This window comes from Eurosta solidaginis, chromosome 2 (assembly GCF_040869045.1).
Source record: "Eurosta solidaginis isolate ZX-2024a chromosome 2, ASM4086904v1, whole genome shotgun sequence".
Lineage (NCBI taxonomy): Eukaryota > Metazoa > Arthropoda > Insecta > Diptera > Tephritidae > Eurosta > Eurosta solidaginis.
The window spans coordinates 140,581,273-140,599,764 of NC_090320.1; the positions used below are offsets into that span (position 1 = coordinate 140,581,273).

At 38.4% G+C, this 18,492-nt stretch overlaps 1 protein-coding gene and 1 long non-coding RNA gene across 3 annotated transcripts in view; one reads left to right on the plus strand and one right to left on the minus strand.

Annotated features, from left to right (window-relative positions):
- The window catches only part of Apoltp (Apolipoprotein lipid transfer particle), a 2,338,027-nt gene that overhangs the window by 1,711,122 nt on the left and 608,413 nt on the right, over window positions 1-18,492 (plus strand). The window lies entirely within an intron of this gene.
- On the minus strand, window positions 11,531-17,209 carry LOC137240261 (uncharacterized). 2 transcript variants are annotated; one of them, XR_010949664.1, is made up of 5 exons: window positions 17,046-17,209; window positions 16,755-16,980; window positions 16,436-16,693; window positions 16,006-16,382; window positions 11,531-12,466 (listed from the first exon to the last, which is right to left on the minus strand). It is a non-coding gene; the product is annotated as an uncharacterized lncRNA (long non-coding RNA). The 2 variants fall into 2 exon arrangements; XR_010949663.1 differs by having other exon boundaries at window positions 16,436-16,980.

The window sequence follows — 18,492 nt, forward strand, 5'->3', positions numbered from 1 at the left end:
TTGATCGTGAACTTTTGGCAATTTATAATTCAATTAAACATTTTAAACATTTTCTTGAAGGTAGAACTTTTACAATTTATACTGATCATAAACCTTTAATTCATGTTCTAAATTCTAAAGTAGATAGATCTCCTCGTCAACTACGTCATCTTGAATATATTGCTCAATTTACAAATGATATTCAATATATACGTGGAAAAGACAACATAGTTGCCGACATACTTTCCCGTATTCCAGAAATAAATCCAATTTCAACTCAAGATATAAATTTAGAAACTTTATATAAAGAACAGCAAACTGATACATTTTTACAAAAAACCATTTCTGATCAAAATTCTAAAAATAATTGAAAGGAAATTCATATTCCAGGTATTAATTTAAATATATGGTGTGATGTTTCTCTACAACCTTTTCGACCTTATGTTCCACATTCTATGAGAAGAATTATATTTGACAAAATTCACTCATTATCTCATCCAAGTATAAGAACAACTAGAAAATTAATTCAAAATAAATATTATTGGCCTAACATGCGTAGAGAAATTAACGATTGGACTTCATCTTGCATCAATTGTCAAAAATCCAAAATTTCAAGACATACTAAATCTCCTATCCAAAAAATTCAAATACCATCAGGCCGTTTTGAACATATTCATATGGATATTGTTGGACCTCTTCCAGTTTCAAATGGAAATTGTTATATTTTAACAATTATTGACAGATTTTCACGTTGGCCTGAAGCTTATCCGCTTAAAGATATTTCAACAAATACTATAGTAAAAACTTTTATTCAAAATTATATACCACGATTTGGTATACCATTAAATATTACAGTAGATCAAGGTTCACAATTCACCTCAAAATTTTTTACAGAATTAACTAAACTTTTAGGTTCTCATAAAATTCATACATCTCCTTACCATCCCCAAGCAAATGGCATGATAGAGAGATTTCATCGAACTTTAAAAGCAGCAATTATAGCATCAAACGACTCGGTTCATTGGTCTGACATTTTACCATTCATTCTACTTGGTTTACGAACTTCTATTAAAGAAGATTTAAAATGTTCATCTGCTGAACTTGTTTATGGCCAAACACTTAGAATACCTGGTGAATTAATTATTTCAAATAGTAATAAAGAACATGATTTTTCTAATGACGCTTCTCATAAAATAAGAGAATATTTTTCGCTTGTTCGTTCTAAAGTTTTTCACCATAACAAAGAAAATTTTTTCGTTCCTAAACAATTAGAAAATTGTGAGTATGTTTTTGTTAAAGTTCTTCGTAAATCTAATTTAGAATCACCTTATGAAGGGCCTTTTAAAGTTATATCTAAGAAACATAAAACATTTACAATTCAATACAATAATACTATTAAAAATATTTCAATTGATTTACTTAAACCAGCAAACATACTTATTAATACTAATTTAAATACAAATACATTAAACAACAAAAAACAAAAAAAGGTTACATTTAATATTAATTAATAATTTGTTTGTTTCAAATTTTCTTGGAGGGGGAGTAAATATAGTGTTAACTACTTTGTACTCTTTACTTTAACTTTTAAAATAATTTTAATTGAGTTTTCGTGTTAACTTAAAATTTTGAATAACTTCAAAAAAAGAAAATTCTAATTAGTTGGAAAATATTTAAACTCAAAAATAAACAAAAATAAATTTTTATATTTAAAATCAAAATAAAAGATTCTTTTAAAATATCAATTTGAATGTTGATATAGCGGGTACCCCTAGAATGTGTTTATAGAAAATGGATAACAAATGAAAGCTGTTGATGAGTGCTTTAGTACAGGGTAGTTTTCATACCTATTGGTGACTAGGGTCTCGAGATTGAGGCCAAAACGTGGACCCGGGTACCCCTAGAAAGTGGTAATACAACATGGGTAACAAATGGAAGTTGTTGGTGAGTGCTTTAGTACATGATAATTTTCATACCTATGTATTTGCGACTAGGGTCTCGAGATATAGGCCAAAACGTGGATCAGGGTAAAACTAGGATGCGTTTTTACATTATGGGTATTAAATTGAAGCTGCTGATGTATGCTTTAGTACAGAGTAATCTTTATACCCCTGGGTAACTAGAATCTCGAGATATAGGCCAAAACGTGGACGCGGGTGCTCCTAGAATGTGTTTAGAGAATATGGATAACAAATGAAAGCTGTTGATGAGAGCTTTAGTACAGGGAAGTTTTTATACCTTTTGGTGACTATGGTCTCGAAATATCGGCCAAAACGTGGACCAGGGTAAGACTAGGATGTTGTTTTACATTATAGGTATCAAATTGAAGCTGTTGATGTGTGCTTTAGTACAGAGTATGTGTTTGTAATATGGATATCAAATGAAAACTGTTGCTGAGTGCTTTGAAGTAATTTTCATTGTGATATTCGATTTAGTCGCATCAACCTGGCAAAACTGATAAATATGCATGCGAAACCGAAATAAAGACATGAATTAATAATACCCACATACCTATTTATACGTCCTATTCGATTTGCCTGAAATTTGGTATATAAATTTCCCTATATTAGTATTTACGGTCCTTTTTTTCCGGGAAGTAGACCAGAGACGGGCTGGGCCTGGGATTAGGACTAGGGCCAGGATTGAGCCTAGGAGTGGGAGTGGGACTCGGAATGGGACTGCAACAAAATACATACCACCCTCTGGGACTGGCAATAAGGGATGAAGAAGAATGGGAAAAACTTCAGAGAAGAGAAAAGAGGGAAGGAGACTGATAAAGAGATAGAGTGAGACGAAGATAGAGATAGATGAAGCGAAAAAGACGGAGGGAGGAGAGAATAAAAGGACTAAGAAGAAGTGAAGAGCGGGGGAGGGCAGGGATAGACGGAAAAAGCTTATTAAAATGTATGCAGATAGACCAAATTTAGGGCAGAACAACGTCTGACGGGTCTGCTAGTATAAATATGTGTACAGGTAGGAATACGCATTTAAAGCAAAAGAAAATTACTTATTTATATATATATATATATATATATATATATAGATGTAAATGCGTAGCACATGTCCATTGAAGAATTTAAAAAAAAGGTATAGTAGAAAACTCAACAGCAATAAAAACAAAATTAACCAAACCAACATACATATGTACGTATGTAATATTCAGTATGATGAAAGATATGCTTTCGCACAATTAACTAAAAGTTTTAGGTGCTATCCAACGCAACATAAAAAAAAAATATTATTATTCAGCAACGTTCTGTATTTATTCTTATTTAGGTTATATATATATATTAGGGCGGGTCGATTTAAAAATCGCTCATTGCTCTGTGAAAATCGTATTTTAGGGATCAAAATAAGAAACTTTGCCGAAGGAACCATACCTCTAAAACGAATTCTGATGTACCCCCCCCCCCCCCCCTTTGGGACGAACTTTTGGGTTGGGGCAATTTCAATTCTACCTGCTGTGTCTTGTGGTGGCTTAAAAAAACAACACAAGAAATTTTACGATCTGCAATTGTGTCACAGTGATACCTTCATTTTTTAAAACGGTTGAATAAAAAACCCACACAACTATGTTTACGACATGCAAATGCCTCACAGTGATGCCTTGGTTTTAAAAGGGGGTTGTAAAAACGCTAATTTCTAATAATTTGTTCTAATTTCTTTTCTTTCCTAAGTTAAATTCATTTTTTCATTTACATATGTTCTGACTAAATAAATTTCTAAAGAGAAAAATAAACTCCAAAAAGAAAAAACATAGGCATTTCAAAGTGGGATTTTTCAAAATTTGCAAGTTCGACCCAAAGGGGGGGACATCAGAATTCGTTTTAGAGGTATGGTTCCTTCGGCAAAGTATCTTATTTTGATCCCTAGAATATGATTTTCACAGAGCAATGGGCGATTTTTTTGCCTCCCAACAAATCGACCCGACCTAATATATATGCATATTTAGAGTTAAAATTTGGGAATGTTTAATGATAGAAAAAGGGAGCTGTGTAGCTCAAATTCCAAGGGTTGAGGATTCTCAATGAATTTAAGTTAGGTTAGGCAAAGGGAGCAATGTGGATTTACCAAATTATTATTACTATAGCATCAATATAGGTATATATGCAAATATGCCGCTAATTATCCATGAAATTTTGCTTTTTTTTTTTTGATTTACCTTAGGTAGTTAAGCTATATAAGTTTAAGCTAAGATATAATTCATAATTCAAATATAGTGTAGCATTTATTCAACTATATTAATATTTTAAAACTAATATTCATTGTTTGCTATCCTAAAGGAAATATTAATTAATGGAATCCGAATGTTAATTGAAATACTGGAGCACAATTTGCCACCGCGTGTACGCCAAAAACTGTTATATGTACCCATTACCTCTTTAGCAGAGTTGCGCAGGCTTTTCCTTAAAGGTGAAAGCCTCATAAATGAGATTGAGAAGTCTAACACAGCCTCGTCGACATCACAGCAACGGCCACATCCCCGGCGATATGTAAACGAATGTGAAGAGGAAGTAACAGAAAGTTTGGATTGTGAAATTGATGAAATTTCCACACATCCTAATAAGACTAAACCTATCTGCTGGAATTGCAAGGAAGAAGGTCACCGTTACTTTGATTGCCTTGCAGATAGGACTGTGTTTTGTTACGGCTGCGGCACTAGTAATGTTTACCGGCCTACTTGCACAAATTGCAAATCGAGAAACTCGAAGCCGAGCGAGGTGTCAAAGCAGATTCCTCGCAACGACCAAAACAAACATTAGGTAAACTCCCTGGCATGAAGAACAGTGACTTTGGTGTAACATTAATTACTGACCAAAACATTCAAAAAAATAGCGATTGCGTAAAGTCGCTCGTACACCCGAATTACTCTAGCAGTCAACCGTTTGTTCATAAGATTGTACCTCATGAGGTTCGCTTACAAAATTACAATGATATTAAAAAGAAAATTTTCAATACTGACCCTAAACTTATTTCGCGTCCTACTCGCTCATTTTCACGTGTGAAAGAGTTTTGGAAAAATGTGAAAGAAACTCGTAAGCTTTTGTATAAGACTGTCAGCGCCATACAAAAAAAGAACTTAGATTTGAGACCTTACGCCAAAATTGAAATTCTTGATCAGGAATGCTTGGGAATACCTGATAGTGGTGCTCAAATATTATGCTTAGGTTCATCTTTGGCCAAAGATATTTGCAGAATTAAACAACTTCGTAGGCATTCAACATCTATTTGCACCGCTGACGGTAAAGAACAAGTAGTATTTGGTACTGTAGATCTATTAGTGAAATTCGAGAATAACACTGAAATGATTTGATTTTTCATGATACCTAGCATGTCACTAAAAGTAATTTTAGGCATTGACTTCTGGGTAGTTTCCGAGATCGCAGCCCCTCCTGATAAGCAAAATGAAAATAACCTTCCTTTAACCTTTGAGCAACAACGACACCTTGAACTAGTCAAGAACCGATTCCCAAGCTTTGAAAAGGAAGGCTTAGGGAAAAGATCGCTAATGGAATACGCTATTGAGCTCCACCCAAATGTCCGTCCGATCAAACAGAGGTATTTTCCCATATCCCCTGCCGCAGAAAAACTTGTACATTCAGAAATCGACGAAATGATTAAATTAGAGGTAATTGAAGAATACCCTAATAGTCCGTGGTCTAGTCCGATTGTCCTAGTGAAAAAGCCGAATAAAGTCCGTCTGTGTTTAGATTCGCGAAAAGTAAATAGCGTTACCATTAAGGACGCTTATCCCCTACCTCATATTGACGGTAGCTTAAGCAGAATACCAAAGGCTGAATATATTAGTTCACTTAATTTGCGTCGTGCTTTTTTGGCAAATTCGCTTAGCAGAGAACTCCAGAGATTTCACATGTTTTACTGTCCCAAATCGTCCGCTTTGTAGGTACTGTGTAATGCCATTTGGCTTATGCAACGCCCCTCAAGCACTTTGTCGCTTGATGGATCGCGTCATCCCTCCTCAATTAAAAAACCAAGTTTTTGTCAACTTAAACGATCTTTTGATTGTGTCCGAAAATTTTAACATCCATATGTCCGTTTTGTCAGAAATTGCTCACTGTTTAAGGAAAGCAGGTTTAACCATCAAAATAAAAAAAAGTAAATTTTGCATTAAGGAGGTCAGATATCTGGGATATATCGTTGGAAACGGTACACTCAAAACAGATCCCGACAAAATTGCGGCCGTCACTAATTATCCTGCACCTACAAACGTAAAGCAGTTGAGGCGTTTTCTCGGAATGGCTGGTTGGTACCGCCGTTTTGTAGATAATTTTGCTGCAGTTACTACTCCACTTACGAACCTGCTAAAGAAAAATAAAAACTTCGCATGGAACGAAGTAGCTCAAAGTGCATTTGATAAGTTGAAAAATATGTTATGTACCGCACCCGTTCTAAACAGTCCCTATTATAACAAGCCATTCATTATACAATGTGACGCATATAAACTAGGTGTTGGCGCGGTTTTGTCGCAAAAAATGGCTATGGAATTGAAGTTCCAATTGCCTACATTTCGCAGAAGCTCAATAAAGCGCAAAGCAACTATAGTGTTACCGAATTAGAGTGCTTGGCAGCAATTCTTAGCTTAAAGAAGTTTAGAGCGTAATGGAGGGACAAGATTTTACCGTCGTCACGGACCATGTGAGCTTAAAATGGCTAATGCGTTAAACAGACTTATCTAGTCGACTAGCTCGCTGGTCACTAAAACTCCAAGGATATCAATTCAATATCGACCAAAGGGTTCCAAAATACAATACCTGATAGCCTTTCGCGACAAAATTATGTTGAAGTTAGTGAGTTGGAAATCTGTCCGATAATTGATACCAAGTCCGTCGAATTCGAGTCCGAAGAATATAAAAAGCTAGTAGATTACGTCCGAGCCAATAACGAACGTCTACCCGATTTACAAGTTGTCTCTATAAAAGAATCGAGCACCCGAATATTGACCCTGTACGGGAATCCTTCAACTGGAAATTATGGATTCCAAAAGCCTTGGAATGCCAAGTCATGGAAAAGGCTCATAGTCCCCCCCAATAAATGTCACGGTGGCATAGCGAAGACGTTGGAACGGCTGAGACTTAACTTTTACTGGCCAGATATGACGATTGATGTTAGAAACTATGTTGTGACATCTGCAAGCAGATCAAATCTCCTAATACAACGCTTCGATCACCTATGTCTGCCCAATACTCAGTCCAACGGCCGTTTCAAAAACTTTACGTTGATATTCTTTGCCCATATCCTCGATCAAAGCAGGGCAATATTGGATTTTTATCGTTTTAGACCACTTAACGAAATTTCCACTCCTAAAAGGAGTAAGAAATTTTAACACATCAACTATTTGCAGCTTCATGAAAGAAAACGTTTTCAGTGTATTTGGCACGCCTGACACAATTTTAAGTGACAATGGCAAGCAGTTCAAATCTTCACAATTCAAATCTATGCTCACGGAGAGGGGTATACGTCACACGTATACTGCCTTATACAGTCCACAAGCTAATGCCAGTGAACGCGTCAATAGGTTCATAATAACGGGCATACGAGCCTACTTAAAAGATAATCAGACACTCTGGGACAAACATCTTCCTGATATTGCTGAAGCGATAAGAAGTACCTGCCACCAATCGATTGGATACTCACCTTATTACGCACTATTCGGACAGCAAATGCTTTCGCATGCCGAGGACTACAAACTTTTGAGGACACTGGAAGCGATGGATGATAACGACATAAACAGAAATGATAAGTTGAAACTCATACGCACCACGATTTAGGAAAATATTGATAAAGCTTTTCGACAATCCGCTAAATGCTACAATCTGCGAAGCTCTGCAAAAACTTTCAGTGTCGGTGATATAGTATATAGAAGGAATTTTGTCCAAAGTGATGCCTCAAAAAGATTTTGAGCAAAATTTGCTCCCAAGTTCGTAAAAGCAAAAGTTATAGCAATCAAAGGTAACTGCTTGTATGAGCTAGAGGATAACGAAGGCAGCAAAAGAGGAGTTTACCATGGCAAAGCTATCAAGCCAAACAAAACTTGAGTGTATGGTATACCTGTATTCTAGGTGTGGGGGGGGGGGGGGGGGGTGTACTGTGGTACATGGCTCAACATATATTCAGATGTCCTTTCTCTCCATTCTACTTTCGTACCTATATAAATTTTTTTTTAGTTTTAATTAAAAGTGTTCAAACTATAAAGTACAAGTCTCTTTATAATAAAACAGAAAGTCTTCTGTTTTTTTTTTACAATCACCATACGTTCCAGCCGTACATACGGAGCGCCAATGCAGATTATAACTTTGGTAAGAAAATACCTTTTTTTATAGTTTTTTGCGTTTATATGCACATACATATGTGCACCTTCATGTGCACAGTAAAATAAAGTGTGTTAATAGCCGCATTCTATTCTAAGCGAGTGCGAAAAGAACGCCAAACTCGGTTAAAATTTCCCTGCATGTATTTGACAACACTGGGAACATTTCAGCTGTCAAAATCATCTGTTGTTTATTATTGACGTTTTCTTTGTTATTTATATTACTGTAATGTCCGATAATAGGGATGATTTTATATGCGAAGACGACGAATTTTAGTAAATAATGAGTGATTCTCAATGTTTGGTAATAGCAGAATGTGAAAGCACATCACAGGGGCCACCCATAGTGGCAATGGACATAGATGAGGTAGAGGTTGTTTGGGAAGATGCTGATGACAAGGAATTCGAAAAGCTGCTGTGGTCTATTGACGATGATACATTATTCCAGCCGCTTGGCTTAACCAATCATGGTACAGATGCTGGAAAGACGGTTTTTGTAACATGGAATGATGAATATTTGATTAAATTTGTATTCAAAGAGCGTGACGTACAAAGAAAAACAATTTGACCAAATTGCGAACGATATATTCATACTAGAAATGGATGCTTTGTTACTTATGCGAAACGGTCAGGTTTATTATTTTAGTTCGGTAAAATCAATACATGCAGTTGACTGGCTAAATGATGCTGGAGGTGGCGTACGTTGTATGGCTCCTGCACCCAATGTAGGATTTAGCTGTATACGTTACGTAGCAAGTGAAAAGGCACGGTAATAGTGCAGTTTACGGTACCCACCGCAATTTGGGCCAACATTTCCGAGTGAGGCATCAAAAGACGCGTATTCGCGTCCAGATTAAGAATCCGAAAGCGGAAGTTAACTTTTTTTACCCGTTCAAAAGATATTACCGAAAAACCGAAAAAATACCCACGGGTCCCTCCGAAACCGGGGGTGAAATCCATAGTATTTTTGCGCAGAACACCTTTCTGCATTGGCGGCCTTCGGCCGCGCTTATAAAAAATAACCCTGGGCTACGCCATGCCAAGTCCGGGTGTGTGGTATAACCGTGGCTACCGCCATACAGGAGCACAGTATAGTCATTACGTATATGCACCACGTAGGCGTTGCTTGTATTTTACAGATGAAGAGCAGGTGGCGCAATTGCATTTCAGCTACGGTAACCAAATGGATGCTTGTTTAGTTCAAGAAACGTACAAAGCCATACCTGGGATTGTGGCATGTACTTGGGTTGAAACACAGCAACATTTAATATGTATGAGTTGCAACAATATATTTTATAAAATTAATTTTGAAAATCCTCCCAGTTTTCACCAGCCCTTAACGCATTCGTCAAGTGTATTTTAAAGTTATCTTGCTGTTAAACTAATGGGTTATGAATCAAAAATTATAAGCAGAAAATAAAACTAAATAACATTATATAAACTGTAATAAATGCAGTTCCATATAATTATTTAAATAAGAGATTAAAATTAGTTAGCAACTACGTAAGTATATGTGGATTAGAGGTTTACGGAGTAGCTCCTTGCGGAGGGATTGTCCCTCATTCACTTACTCCAGAGAGGCTTCGAACATAACCCCGGTCTTTGGAAGTGCAGCGTCTGCTGAAAATAAATAGATACATAAAATGGTCACACTTTTGTCTGTATATTTCGGCGCAGTTTGTGGCTCCTTGGCGGTCACGCACAAAGGCGACTTACCGTTGCTATAATGGTTCTTTTAATACTCATGCCTCTAGTTGCACAGGTAGCCTCCAGTTTTTTCGGCTGTTTTTAGGAGCTACAATTCCCGATGTGCGAACAGTAGCAATCCCGACCACCAGTCGCTAACCCCAGCGGGTTAGGGGGTCAGAATATTCCCGCGGTAGGTATGCCTGTCGTAAGAGGCGACTAAAATATCAGATTCAAGGGGATGTGTAACGCAACTCTTCAGGTTGCCAGCGCAATATATAGCTTCTCCAAACCCAATTGTCAACCTCACCTATCCGCGGCGAATCCTGTTTCACTAACAGACGAGGCTCTGGCGACCCCAAGCCCCTCATGGAATTTGGGGGTGGGAAGGGAGGGGATGGCCTGAAGGTTTAATGTGGCCACATAAATCGTTCCCGAGATGGTCGGGCTAGCACCTTAATGGTGCTGTGGTACCGGAGCGTACCGGATCTGTATCCGGCAAAGGACCATTACATCGATAACACTCCCCAAAGCCTTCGGGGAGCAACCTTTTCGCTACAACAACAACAACAATCACACCTCCTGACCCTCACACCATATGACAGCACGGAAGCTATAGGACTGCGACTTCGAACTCATAATTAAGATTAATAAACATCAAACATTTTAATAATGAACTTACACCAATTAAATACTTTTTTTTATTTCCGATACTACACGAAAAAACTTCCCTGATTTTTTTTAACTGAAGCTATGAAAAACAATATCGAAAGCGTTTTCGAAAAACGCAAAAATTTACCGAAATTTTGAACTTCTTATTTATGATTCTGTGCATTTTTGGAGTATACAATTTTGTAGCAAAATCAATTTTAGTATAACAAAGCACATGCATGCTATAGGTCTCTAAAAATTCTCGTTGATTTTTGAGGTTTTTTGAAGGGTGTTTGAGATTTTCTTCTATACAAATTGTGGAAGAGTTTTTTTATGAAAGAAAATCTGAAAGACTTTTCGGTAAAAAAAATACTCAAAAATCAATGCAAAATAAAAATAAAACGTGTACTTTGTTATACTAAAATTGACAAAACTGTATACTCAAAAAAGTTCTAAGAACCCCAAATAAAAAGTTCAAATTTAGGTAACATTTTCTCAAATTTTTGAAAACGTTTTTGAGATGGGTTTGCAAAGTTCATAGAAGCTTTTCTTCAAATATCGGAAATAAAAAAAGAAGTATTTAATTGACGAAATTTGTTGAAAATTGACGCTGCTATTTTTCTCTTCACAGGTTTATGTTTATCGCAAGTATTAAAAATTTGATTCAACTTTTTTGAAAGTAAAACTAAGCTTAAGAAAAAGGTATTCAGTCCAACAAATTTATTTAAAACATATCATTAGATTTAGTAATTTTTTTCCAAATAAAGAATATTATATATGAGGCGCCTAGATGCAAAACCAGATTTTTTAAAATAATATTTAAATTGCGACAATATTGCATCGCCTAGCAACATTCTAAAAACCCGTATTGAAAATTCATAACAATTTTCATTCGTAACAAATTTAAATTTTTTTTGTGCTTTTCTAAGTTTTACATATCATGAATTCATCTGGTTTTGCATCTTGGAGCCTCATATATACATGAAATTGCAACTTAAATTAATACATTTAATATACAAAAGAAGTAAATACTTTAATAATAACATAAAAATATATTAATTGCTTTGAGCTATATTGCTGCAGCAGCTAACTTTATATTTGGACAATTCAGAAGTGTGTTATATTCATGTAAAATTTGAGTTGTTTCCATGGTTTCGAATAAAAAATTTGATTATTTGAATCAATTTAAGCCTACAACTTAAAGCTAAGTAGAAATTTTTATTAGATTTACTCTTTTTTCAGATCAAGAATATTAAAAGGTGTCGTGGAATCCGATTGCTGTCGTAATTGAATTTAAAATTAATAAGTAAAGTAAAATATGAACTAATCATTCAAGCAATAATTCTGCAACCCTTAGCAGGAGTATTGATTCGTTTCAAATCTAATTCCGACAGCAATCGTATCACGACATCCCTTATTATATATGCACACCAAATTGCAACTTAAATTAATACAGTTGATATAAAGAAATGTAAGTACTTTAATAATAAATAAACTGTCTTAATTGGTTTTTGTTTTCCAATTGAAATATTTTCCTGTGCAAGCACATTTTCGATTTGATTATGTATACTATCCGTTAGGCAGACAATTAGGTGCGTTCGATTCATTCATATACTGTGAGTATTTGAGCCGTAGACGCAATGGCAGATATTTTGATTCTTTTTGAAGTGTAACATTTGTAAACAGTTGGGTTTTTCTGCTGTCACCATCACCACTAGAGAGCTATTGAAGAGACGCTCCGAGTCACGCTGTGGCCACCTTGTCACAGTTACTGACGGAGATAATGCGAAACCATCTTTACCATCTAATAAGTAAATTGCACTGTAGAGGAAGAAACATTTTATAAAATTTAATAAAATCAAAAAATGATAGTTGTGTTAAAATGGGGTAAATTATTGTATGTTAAAGTATAGCGAAGTTTGAATAGGTCCCATTCTTCATTCTTAGAAACATGTACGAAGGTACCTCGTAAGATATTAAAAATCCTCAACGCTTTTTTTGCAATAACTTAAAAAAAAACTCATATTCAAATTTCTGTTTAACTTCTACATATCAATAGCTACCTTTACCACCAGAAGGAATCATTATTGTTTCTACGCCTATGCTATTGTTTCCTACATCGATGAGCTTTGTAATAAAATAAACAGCTATCTCTCCAATCTCTCCCTCACTAGGGTAGGCACCTTGTCGTTGGTGTGAGGACTTAGCCGATGTCCATAGCGCCCGACTATGTGGCGGAGCTGTTTAGGACTGGCATCTACACCGTTTCGCCTCATAGGAGGGCGGCGGGATGTCGGTGACCAAGAACTGCCAACCCCCTAATCCAGGGTGTTATGCGGACCGTGCCTTTTTGGACGATTTGCAGCCAGGGGATAAATTCGGCTGTATTCGAACGGAGCCTTCCCGAAACCGGACCACCTCGGGAAGTATTAATGGCCTTACCACCGTAAGGGGCGCTGCTGTGGCTGACGGTTCTTTCCCCGTATATAATACTGGACCGCTGAGCCCGCCTTGTCGGGATGGTGGTCGTACGACCAAGATGAACGACTCATTACCAAATTGTAATAAGGAGGATGATATGAGGAGGACTGAGTCGCAATCCAAGGACGACGAATACGCATTAAGCGATGCGTCGGACTCGGCGAGCGAGAGTAGTGCTGATTCAAAGAATTCCGGAAAAGCACACAAATGAGTAGAAGAGTGAAGAAGAGTACGGGGCAGGGGAAGTAAAAGAGCTCTCTCGCAGTACCGTGCATCAATAAGAATTGTCCAACGCTTGTGGGCAGTGGTCGCCCCAGCAAAAGTGGAGATCGAGCGCTTGGAATGGGCCCATGAGGCGGTAGAAGTAGGTCGAAAGCAGTTTAAAGGTTTGCTGCTAGAAACCCTCGGTTCTGAAACCGGTACGAGGAAGAAGCGTCGAATGGCAGAATGAAGAGGCAACATTCGGCGGAAGGCGACAAGCCTGCTTTAAGAGGCAGAAATGACCCAGTCTCAGAGCCGAGAGGCAGGGCAGTCGCATAGACAAGACAAGTAGGCCCAAAGCTGTAAGACAGATGGGCCCCAATAGCCTCGAAGGCTGCGAGTCAGAGGGAAGTTCCAACTACGGAAGTAGGAGATAATCCAAAGGGAGATAACGCTAAGACTCCGAATTTCTCGGAGGTGCTAAAGGGAGTTAAAGCCAAGACTCCGGCTTTCTCGGAGGTGCCAAAGGGAATTAACACTAAGACGCCGGCTTTTCCCGAGAAGATGAGTGATGTGGGAAAGCAGTCACTGACTGTGGCGCTGGTTGATCGTAGCAGTCCTTTCGAACAGATGACTAGTGAAAGGTGGAGATCTGTAGAAAGAGAGCTTATTAGCTTAATGCTTAAGATGATGCAGGAATAACCAAGTAAGCGCCTTCCAACCTTTGATTGGGGGAATGGTATAATGGTGTGAAGATGATAGCGTGCTGTGAGTCGCACATAGGAACACCCGGCACAACAGTTACAAGAGGCTGAAGGGGGCTTCGAACACTCTAAACCAAAAGGGCAAGGGGAGGACGACGACGTCACGATGAAGGTGCTGGAGGGGGACAAACAGCCATTGGTGCTGCGAGTCCTACAGATAAACCTCCAACACAGTAAAGTGGCGTCGAGCGAACTCCTAACCCTTGAGGAGGGTTCGTTTGACGTGGCGCTGATCCAGGAGCCGTGGCCCTCATCGGGAGGAAAGGTTTCTGGACTTAGCGCGCGCGGATTTGGTGTTTACTATGCGCAAACGGAAAGACGGGTGCGAGCTGTAGTAATGGTAAGAAAACAGCCGCATTCATATATGCTGCCTAATTACACTACTGAGGACCTCGTAGTGGTGGTGAAATCGCCGGGCTCAGATGGTATATGTCCGGCCATGCTACAAGTTTCACGTAGGGCGGTCGTGGGATGGCTCAAAATAATATTCGATGGGTGCATAAACTGAATCATGTACCGCACTCTTGGAGAACTGCTTGTGTAGCTTTCCTACCAAAGGCGGGGAAGATCGGTCACGTGTGGGATACATTATATACCCAATAGCTTAACATCATTTCTGCTCAAAACCTTTGAGAGGCTGATAGATGTGTACATAAAGTCCAACGTGGATGAAAAGCTGCTCTCCACAACACAACAGGCGTACACTAAAGGTAAGTCAGTAGACACCACATTGCATAGGGTGGTAATAAGCATAAAAAAAGCCCTGGAATATAAGGAATATGCTCTAGAAGTCTTCTTAAGAATTGCCGGGGCTTTCAACAGTGTTTCTAAATGGGCGATTATGGCTGGTCTTAATTACGTGGAAGTACATCCAGCCTTACCCAGATGGATCGACTTCATGTTAAACTGCAGTAAGATTACATCGCAATGGGGATTGTACGCGGCCACGAAATTAGTGGCCAGGGGCACTCCGCAGGGAGGGGTGCTATCACCTCTGCTGTGGACGTTGGTCATTAATCAACTGCTCAGGGGATTCTACGAGGGACCAGCAAAACTTACGGTTTACGCAGATGACGTTGCATATGGTCTTGTTTACAAAGAGGTACAAAGTCCCTAAGTTAGGAGGGGCGACCCTACGGGAGAAACCGTGCACAAAATATCTAGTAATCATCCTAGACAGTAAGCTATCATGGAAGCTCAACGTGGAGGAGAGGGTGAGGAAGGTTTCAACGGCACTTTATGCAATTAAAAGAATGCAAAAGAACCGGCATATACGATCAGAAGGCACTCGAAGACGATGCCTCAAAACTAACAACCAAGACCAATAATTATCATTTCACTGACACAAATTTTATAGTTTTTTTCTTCGGGAGTAGGACACAATCTTTTCATTATATTACTTAACAATTTAAAGGCTTCATTCTGTATTGCGAACGATAGCTCAGACGAACGATTCGCCGCATAATCATTATAGCATCATGTAACGAAGCTCAGTTTCTTCCAAAAATTGTTTGGCAGCGCCACGTAAAATCAATGTACATGTTCTAGCATTAACGCAACCTTTAAATAATTATAAACTATGAAAATAAAATCAATGTCAAACCCACAATCAAAGCTTGGAAAATGTTGAAACGTTCACCACCAACTTAACGTTCTTCAAAGTAATCACAGTGACCCAAAACACTTGGATTAATATCATTAGCTGTAGTCATATCAGCACCACCACAAGCTTTCATTGTACGTTCCAAATCTTTTTCTGGTACACGAACAGCACAGAACATATCACAACCTGAAAAATACTGTGTACCAACATCACCAATTGGTAGTTTAGATAACACTAGAACGGCGCCTCACTTAGCTAGTTTATTGTACAGAATACGCTATTCAGCATTCTTGAACATTATCAATACGTACTTCAGATTTATCACGCTCAGCCTTGAATTCCTATTCTATATTTAATAATGCGATTTAATTTTTTTGTATGACGTTGGATCCATCTAAGAAAAGTACAGCGTCCACAACCATTTTAGAACGGAAATCTTTTTGTTGATGAATAAGTTTGGAGGACATTGCTGTGGCAGCGCATTTTTCCAATGAAGCACATTGCTGTTGTTCCTTCGATTGGCGCTTCGGCATGTACAGCCATGTCATATTTTGGTCATGCATAATTGTAATGCTTTACATATAGCTTTAATGATGATACGTGCATGCACGCCTTCCTCAACATATGGCTTAACTTGTTTTAAGATTTCACCTGCTTCAAGTACTACTCAAGTGGTGCCATCGCCGACCTGATAAGAGAAACATTTTTATTCCACACATTCTAATATAACAAAAAACTTACCTCAGCATCTTGAGATTTGGCGATGTCGACTAGAGTTTTACGGCTGGATATCCAATAGTTTCATAATGTTTGCACCATCATTTGAAATTGTGGCCTTACCACTGCAATCAACAATATGCTTGTCCATACTGCGTGGACCCAATGTAGTGCGTACAGCGTTGATGTTGGACATGAGTGGCTCATATTCACCCTCAACCGTGCGTGCCATTGGTGAGATGGTAAGTGTAAAGGACAAAGCTGTTGTTTTTAATAAATCAGCTGTTGCAAGTATACAATACAAATAATTGCCAAACAAAACATTAATTTCGAATATCAATACCTAACGTAACGAGGCGAGGAGTTACCCTGATCTTCTACCACATATTTTGTGGTCACCAGTGGTGGTAATAAACCCTCTTGATTAGTAATAAAAGCATAACCAGCGCTATTTTGATTTTCAAAGATTTCGCTTATCGTATTTGGCATCTGATCGGGATCCAAATGGCGTTGGGCTTCATCATACTGTTGCGGCTGTTGATATATACCAGACCAGGTGCAGGTGGTTGCTAAAGAAAATAATAGAAAAATAATCGTCAGCAATATTTGAAATATATTAGTTGTATAAGCATACCTTATAACCAGGACTTCTGGGTATTGGGGTTGACCCGGCATGGGTGGCTGTCTGGGAATTGGCGCCTGTCCAGGTTGTGTTGGTGGCATGATTTGACCCATGTAACCACCTGGTTGTTGTAGAGGATAACCTGGCAGCTGAGGTTGTGGAGGATAACCAGGTGGACCAGGTTGCGGAGGATAGACCGGCTGTTGTGGCATTATGCAGCATAAAATATATATGCAATTAACAAAAGATTTATTTTCTTTTGTTTTGTTTTGCGCTTTTTGAGTGAAGTTGGCTGCGATAGTTCTATATGTCAAAAAATTTCCTTGGTGTATTTTAGACTTCATTCACAATAGAGCAATTTTTTCTATTTTCAACACTACCTCTCAACTCGGTTATTGATAGCCGACTTCGCGAGGACTGGATAAAATAAGCGAGTTAGTGTTATTGCTTTGAATGTAATTCGATGAATAAGCGAGTGTTCTTTTCGTGCTCGCTTAGAATAGAACGCGCCTAATAAAGTTTTTTTTTTTAAATTTCCTAGAGTCGGGTTGCATTCAAAAGCAAAGAAAATAAGAGAGACATTTGCGAATTCGGAAAAACTCAGGAAAACAAGGTAGGTAGGTAGGTTGAACTGGCCGGTCCATGAGGACCTCACATAGACTGATTGAGTCCGTAGTGTTACCAGAAGTTTGTTTTAACGACCAAACTGAAAACCCCTATCAAAAACCAGGACCTATGTTATAAAATAACTCCGTCCTCTTGACAAATACTAGAAGCTTCCTAGGACTTAAGCCACTTGCTGCTTCTAGATCTGAAAGCTGTATCAATCCTAATAGCTGGAGTCTTAGCCTGGCAAGTGCAGGGCACGAGCACGGAACGTGCTTGATCGTGTCCTTCTCCAACCCGCACTTCCTACATCTGCTATCACTGACCAAGCCTAATTTAAAGGCATGTGACGCCAGAAGGCTGTGTCCATACAGAATACCCGTCATGAGTCTACAGTCCTCTCTTTTTAATGATAGAAGCAACTGTGTTAGTCTAAGGTTGTAAGACCTACACATAATCTTCGACACTTTACAGCCCCGCGCTTGAACCCACGCCTTTCCCGCTTGGTCGATCATGTGGACCTCTCGCATTCGCTTAATCTCGTCCAATCTAATTCGGACATCTACGGAGCAAGCTTCAAGGGATGCGCCCTTTTTAGCTAGTTCGTCCGCTTTTTCATTCCCATCTATTCCCATATGTCCTGGGACCCCATATAGATGTATGCTTCTCCCTGTCTCGATTCTCTCCAAAGACTGCTTACACTCTAACACGCATTTAGATGCTGTGCTATGCGAGATTAGTGCCTTAATTGCTGCTTCACTGCCAATATAAAATTTAACACGGTTGCAGCTTAAGCTATTCTCTTCCAGGGTTTCTACTGCTTTGGTTGCGGCTAATATTTCCGCTTGGAAAA